The sequence below is a fragment of the Neomonachus schauinslandi genome, chromosome 3, assembly GCF_002201575.2.
Source record: "Neomonachus schauinslandi chromosome 3, ASM220157v2, whole genome shotgun sequence".
Lineage (NCBI taxonomy): Eukaryota > Metazoa > Chordata > Mammalia > Carnivora > Phocidae > Neomonachus > Neomonachus schauinslandi.
In genome coordinates, this window is record NC_058405.1 from 175174099 (window position 1) to 175181731 (window position 7633).

Sequence of the window (7633 nt, forward strand, 5' to 3'; positions counted from 1 at the left end):
TGGGAGCAAGTGGGACCCCAGGCCCATGGGCGCCAGGCCTCAGCCAGCTGTGCCTGTTACGGGGGCCCGATGAGGAAATTGCTGCCGAATAAATGGCTGGACCAGTTCGGTTCTGGGCACTAGTGAGGACCTCCGGCCATTGGCGCTCAATGAGGGGGTGTCTGGGGAGAAGGGGTGTGGACTTGGGCTGTGGAGGGAGTGGTTGCCTCCTCTCAGCCCTGCCTCATGCAGCCCGGCGGCCTGGTCAGGTGGACCCCATGCCTTCACCTCGGTCCCCGCAGCCTCAGTGACCCATTCCGGGGTGCTCACATGACTCAGTTTGGTTGCTAGAGCACCCAAGAAAGAGGTACGCTTTCCCCATGAGGGGTGCAGAGAGGGTAAGCCTGGAGCTGCCGGCCACGGCAGGGGAGCTTTCCTGAGAACGGAGCCGTGCAGAGAGAGGCAGAGTGGGAGCACCCAGGGCTGGGTCCTGGTGGTGTCTTTGGAGTTCCTGGGTCCAGCTGTGCCTTGCAGGCAGGTGCCCCTGGGACTTCAGGTTATGTTAACTAAAGGAGACTCCTTCCTGTTTTGTTTTTTTTTTTTTTTGGCTTAAGCTAATTTGAATCAAACAGTGAGCCATGGAAAGGGTCCTAACTGCATAAATCCCCACCCTGACTTGAGCAAGCCTGACTAGGGATTTGATTTTTGCACCTGAAAATGAACATAGCAGGAGGAGTGGCACCTACAGGTTTGTGTAGAGAGGCCCTGGGAGGAAGGCTTGGGCAAGGAGCCTTGGAGACTCAAGTCAGGCTGCCTTTGAGTCCAGAAGCTGGGCTCTGGCTGAGTCTGCTGTGTGGTTTTGGGGTGACTCTCATCTACGGAGCATTTACACGCCAGGTGCTGAGCCAAGTGCCTCATGATGGTCTCTGCTGCTCACTGGGGTCTTGGGAAGGGGGTGGCATCTTGTTATAGGAAATAGGCTTAGAGGAGTTAAATGACTTGTTCAAGGTCACATCAGTAAAGGGAGGAGCCCTGATACATCCAGGCTCATGTGACTTCACAGCCAGGGCAGTCTGCAAACCAGGGAGCCTGACTGCCTCCCCTTCCCTGTCTCTGATGGGCCTCTGAGCCCTGCCCCACTCACGGAGGGAGCCTGGCCCACCCAGCCCTGCATAATCCTCCACTTGTCCAGGATGGGCAAGCCGGATGGACCGTATGTATCTGAAGTAGTGAGATATTAGGTGATGGATTAATTTGTGGGTGATTTTCACTCCTTCCCTCTGAACTGTAGAGAACAAAGATGCCAATCTGTAGGTGTTAAGTTGAAGGACTAAGGGTAGGAAGAGATTTGAAAGGACCATAAAGGGATATCAAGAGCTCTGCAATGGGGAGGGGGAGAGTTTTTAGAGAAGGGCATTAGGGGCAGTGTAGGAACAATTCCCCTTAACACTGGGGGCTCTCAGGGTGGAGGGGCTCTGGGCCGAGCTCCATGTTTGGAATTAGAGAGGCCAGTGACCTGTCAGATGCTCCCTGCCACCACCAGAGCACATGGAGATGGCCTTTTGGAAGCACTTGGCAGGTTAGTTGCCCAGATTTCTCTTGAATGGCGAAAGGAGGGGGTCCAGAGGATCCTGCGGGTGCCTGGCATGCAAGGAAGTCACCTGAGAGCATGCTAGAGAGCTTGCCGATTGGTCATTGGAGGAATGCAGCAGGAAGATGGTATAATAAGCCCAGCCCCCAAATGGGGATGTGATGAAGTTAGACTTGAATCGATTGAATTGAAATCATTGATGAGGCTGAGTTGATTTGAACGTTACCAGATTAACTTCTCTGTTGGTTGGAAATGGGGGTTTGTTACAAGGATAAAGTTGAGTTATCAAGAAAAAGGTCATTTTTGCATACCTGAATTTGGAGGACAGCCATGTTTCCGGAATTTCTGTCAATTACCATTGGAAAGGTCAATATCGGGTTTGGAAGGCGTGGACCTAGAGAGCAAGGGGAGTGTGGTTTCTTTATGGTGGTCTGGGGTTACTCCTTTCCCCCCAATAGAAGGCCTTTGACTTAGGGTTCTTGGGGGAGGGTCAGGCTCTGGAAACTTGGTCAGGGCTCACTGTAAAGCTATTTTGGAGAAGTCCAAGGTGGGGCCTGGGGTTGGGGTGTTTTGTGGCTAGAGAAGACTGAACTGGGCTCCTGGGGCCCAATTCCACCCTTGACCCAGCCAGCCCTCTGCAAACCCTGGGGCCCCAGAGGATGGAATCTTTTGGGAAATAATCAATGCCCTGGAGGACAGTCACTCAGTCTCCTGCCCTATAAGAGCAAAAGTACAATAGAGAAACCCCTGGATCCTGAGGAGGGGAAGGAACTGTGGGGCCCTAGGAGGGAGAAGCCTTTGATATTGGTTAGAGCCCGCTCCTTTCCCTAGTTGTGCCTTTTCTTTTTCTTTCTTTCTTTCTCTTTCTTTCTTTCTTTCTTTCTTTCTTTCTCTTTCTTTTTTCTTTTCTTTTCTCTTCTTTCTTCCTCCCATCCCCTCTCCTCTGTTCTTTCCTTTCTTTTCTTTTCTTTCTTTCTTGATTGTATTTGAGAGAAAGAGAGAGTACACGACTTTGGGGAGGGGGAGAGGGACAAGCAGACTCCATGCTGAGTGGGGAGCCTGATGTGGGGCTCAGTCCCAGGACCTTGAGATCATGACCTGAGCAGAAGTCAGGTGCTTAACCGACTGAACCACTCAGGCGTCCCAGTGCTGCCTTTTCTGACCCTCATGTGGGTCAGCATTGTTCGTGTCCTGAAACACGTTAGTCACATATTCATAAGTATACTGAATGGATGGGTTTATTTATTCCTTCACTTGACAGAGATTAGTAGGACACAGGTCCTACTGCCGAGCCCATTAGAACGTATGTCAGGGCAGGAGGGTTTCTCCAGTGGCTCATAAACGACTCTTAAGAAAGCAGCTGCCTTCTCTGGGCCAGGATTGCTGAGGGGACGGCGGGGCCACCGTTGAGAGCTCCCCAGAAGACTGATAGAGGCACACCTCTAAACAACGAGGAAGGTCATAATCCAACAGCTGTGGCTCAGTGAGCCCTTCCTACGGTCCATGCGTTGTTTAAAAGCATCTCATTTTCCCAAATGTTTCTTATAGTCCTTTGATCACAAGATCTAGAGCCAGTTGGCTTAAGGAAAGAGCCCTGTGTATGGAAATGACCCAGCCTGGGAAGGCTGGTGCTGAGGCCCCAGAGACGAGCTTCTCCTGAGGCTTCCCATGTGTGGAGCCAGATGGCCTCTCTCTCTCTCCCCCCGCGCCCCCACCCCCAGCAGGACCCTGGTCTGGTCCAGCCAGAGAGTGGGGAGGAAGCGGTGTGCACCTTGGAACCAGTCAGGAAATGCTGGCTAGGGTGGGGGGGGCCTCGGTGACAGGCCTGCACAAGGGTGGCGGGGCCCAGAAAGATCGGTGCAGAGGTTCGGAAAATAAGTTCACCTACTTCTGTTTGCTCAGAGCTGGCCTGAATTTTTAATTGAAGCAAATTAAAACTTCCCAAAAATATTAGTCCACTTTCTTGGCGGTGCACACACCCCCTTCCCCATCAGCACTTTTGTACTGTCTGCAGACAAGCCAGGACTGGCCCTGAGAGAGCCCTTCCCCAGCCCCTGGCCTGGCGTTCCCTTTCAGAGTGGCCAGGCCCATTTACAAGCGCTTCCCCAGAAGTCCCGTCCGGTCACGGTCCGGATGGGGCACAATCACGCGCAGTCGTCGTAGGATGATCTGCCAAGCGGCGTGAGGCCCGGGCAGTGGAAGAGGAGCTTTCCTCCATTTCTTTGTGCTTAAGTTCTCTGCACGTGGCTTTGTTTTAAAAGTGCAGCAAAGTCCTCTGCACCCTTCATCCTGGGGGTGCTCGCTCTTTGGTGACCCACGAGACAGGTACTGGTATCGGCCACTGAGGAAGCCCTCAAGGGTGAGGCCATCGCCGCCCCTGGAAGTGTCTGGCCTTTAGCTGTGCACCTCACCAGGTGCCAGGATGCACCTGCTCCTGACACCTGCCACACTGAGCGAATGGGACCGCTTTGCTTCTGACGCCTGTGCACAGTGTCCGTCCACAAGCACTTGCCTCTCACACTCTCTGCCCCAGAGATCGACCTGTCCGTTCAGTCTGGCCTTCCCCGCACCCCCCAGCAAATGCTTATGGATCAGCTGTCCAGCCTTGGGCTTGCTGGCAGTGGAGGGAAAGGATTCACTCCCTAAAACTGTCCATAACAGCACTCTGCCGCATTTTCTGTAGAAATGAGGTAGGATGGGATATATTCATGTTAGCTTCTATTTGTATAAATGAATTCCAGAGGGACAAACAAATTGGTGGTGGGGGGTGAAGACGAGAACAGGGCAGAAGGGGTCAAGGATGGTATTGAGGCTCTGTTACTTTTTATTTTAAAAATAATTCTAGACTCCCTGAATGTATTTTGATTCAAAAGTAGTATTTAAAAATTTAGATAAGGCCCTGGGGGGGGCGGTCAGTGGCCAAAACTGAATGATATATTGACTTACTTATTTTTATTTTTATTATTATTATTATTATTTTTTTTAAAGATTTTATTTATTTATTTGAGAGAGAGAGAATGAGAGAGAGCACATGAGAGGGGGGAGGGTCAGAGGGAGAAGCAGGCTCCCTGCCGAGCAGGGAGCCCAATGCGGGACTCGATCCAGGGACTCCAGGATCATGACCTGAGCCGAAGGCAGTCGCTTAACCAACTGAGCCACCCAGGCACCCATTTTTATTTTTATTATTATTCTTTCTTAAGTTTTACTTTTTTAAGTAAACTCTACCCCCAACATGGGGCTTGAACTCCTGACTCTGAGATCAAGAGTCCCACCCTCCACCCAGCCAGGCGCCCCCTAAACTGAGTGGTATAAATGTTGACTCCTGAGCCTTTGGAAGGTGGGGTGTAGGTCAGCTTGAAGGCACTTTCTTTCTCAGTGGGAGAGATAGGCGATGAGTCTTTTCACGTGGAATGAGGGGTGACATCCTTCCTCCTTTGCTGGCGTGCCATGGGGGCTTCTGAGCAGAGCCTCCCAGACTGGTTAGCCGTGGTTGGAAATCCCGCCGCAGGGCTGCGCTATGGTCTCTCTTGGTGCCCTCAGGACCATGCATCTGTGCACTCACCAGTCAGCGTGGTGTGGTGGTCATACAGGAAAAGGCACAGTGGTTTTGAGCACAAAAGGTTCACGTTTATGCCTTAGTTTTGTGGCTCGCTATTTAACCACGGGCAAGTTGCCCTTGCTGATCTGTGGCACCTTCATCTCCAGCAAGGATGGGACTAATTGATAACCAAACTGTGCGCGCAGCAATGCACAAGGTGGTCTGTATGAGCCACCAAACAGCGAATCCATGCTGGTTTACAAAAACTGCTCGTGAGTTATTACAGCCCACTTGGTTGCCTCGAAATGCCCTTTGTAAGCAGAAGAAGGAAGCCTGCATCTTACTGCTCGTCCCTCTATGAGTGGCTATTTCCCCGGTGTGCCTCAGAGGGAACCCCAGATGCTCCCCGGGAGCTGAGCAAGCCGTGGTGTGCTTTTTCTTGGCCCATCCTTTGTCATTTGATCATCTTGGACTCAGTGACTTCTCTGTCCTCCATGAAAACATTCCTCAGTTTATTAGTTACTTTAATTACTCGTGCACTTGTCTTCAATTCCACGACATTTATTGAGCTCTTAAAATGGGCCAGGCCCTGTTGTGAGAAGGTGGGAGGGTAGAATATAAGGGTGAATCAGACCTGCTCCTGCTTTCAAGAAGCTTACCATCCAGGGAGGGAGTGGACAGTGGCGCCTCGGAGCTGGCTCACACAGGATGGGTAAGACCACAGTAGGAGAATATTGCCACAGTGGCCATTTGGGAGCACCTACTTTGTGCTGCTCTTTGGACTGATCATCCCATGGACACTATTGTGCTCAGTACAACCCTGAGGGAGAAGCATGATCTCTCTTTTACAGGTGAGGAAGCTGAGGCTCAGGTGAAGGGTCTCACCAAGGGGGTGCAGGATCTCACATTCAGGACCTCTCTCTCTTTCTTAAATGGTATTTATTGCCTCTTAGACCTTCTAGACTGCCTACCCTGGTTCACCTTCAGTCATTTTATTTTATCTCATTTTTTAAAAAAGATTTAAAAACATTTTTTTAAAGATTTTATTTCTTTCTTTGAGAAAAAGCATGAGTGGTGGGGAGGGGCAGAGGGAAAGGGAGAAGCAGGCTCCCTGCCGACCTGGGAGCCCGAACAGGGAGCCTGACACAGGGCTTGATCTCAGGACCCTGGGATCATGACCTGAGCTGAAGGCAGACAGTTAACCAACTGAGCCACCCAGGTGCCCCTAAAGATTTTATTTTTTTAAAGTAATCTCTGTACCCAATGTGAGGCTTGAACCCACAACCCTAAGATCAAGAGTTGCACACTCTACCAACTGAGCTAGCCGGGTGCCTCCATCCTCAGGCAGACCCTCAGTCTGTCCCCTTGTGCCCCCAGGTTCTAGGGATACCACCTCCCACCACAAGAACACCATCCAGATCCTCAGCGCCCAAAGCTCCATGCCTGTTCTTTCCTGCCATCCAATGGGTCCCAAGCTCTTCCTTCTGCCTGGAAGCCTCTCCCTTGCCCGGCTTCCCCAGCATACCCTTCATCGCATGGCTGATTCTTTTGTATCCTTCAGGTCTTCGCTCCATTGTCCCCTCTTTACAGAGCACATCCTTAACTATGCCATCTGAATATTCCCTGTAACTGGCACTTGCCATATTTTGTAATTACAAGTTTATGTGTTGCTTGTTTGTTGACTATAAGGTGCCCAAGGACAGAGACCATGTCAGGTTTTTTCGCTGATGAACACCCCAGAGCTGGTGTAGAGTACAGAGTGAGTGTGCGGGTTTCGGTTCACACACTTGGGTATGCATGAAATACTGCTTTATGACATTTTCGAAACCTTTTATTTCAAGCCCCCATTCCCTGAGGTTGGCAGGACTCACTGACCTCACTCTCCCCACCCCCCACATCTTGGGAGCACCTCATGGTTTGCTGATGGGGCAAGACAAGGGGTCTGGGGCAGCTTCTGGCTTCTTCCCCACTTCTGGCCAAGATACTGCATGTCTTGCTAACCCCTTCTTTTTCCTCCTCTATAATCTCCCTAGGTTTCCTGAGACTTTGGTTCTGGGTGAACAAAAGACAGACATGTGGGCTTCTGTCCTATCCATTCTCAAAAAAACCCAACAAAATTCAAAGCAGGCTACCTGCTCAGATGGTTGGGGGAGCAGAAAGAAAGGACATAGTTTTATATGTCAAAGTGTCAGTCCAGCCACAAAGAATCTGTGCATCCGAGCTGAAAGGTGGGCTCTGCAGGGGTGAGAAAACCTTCTGGGATAGGCAGTGCCCTCCCGAGATTGGATCTGTTTCAAATCTGAGTCCAGGTTTACTGAGGGACACTGGTTCGAATGGGATAAACCACTGCAGGCCAATGGCAAGAGTAAATAAGAATGACATTTGTTGAGCATCTGTTCTGTGCCAAGCACTGAACTGTATTTTATTTTTATTTTAGCCTCCCTAACTCCAGAGTTTGGGGCTTTTTCTCAAGCCCTGTTATCTCTCTTGTAAAAATAAGGTCTTACTCATGATGAAGGCAGTCA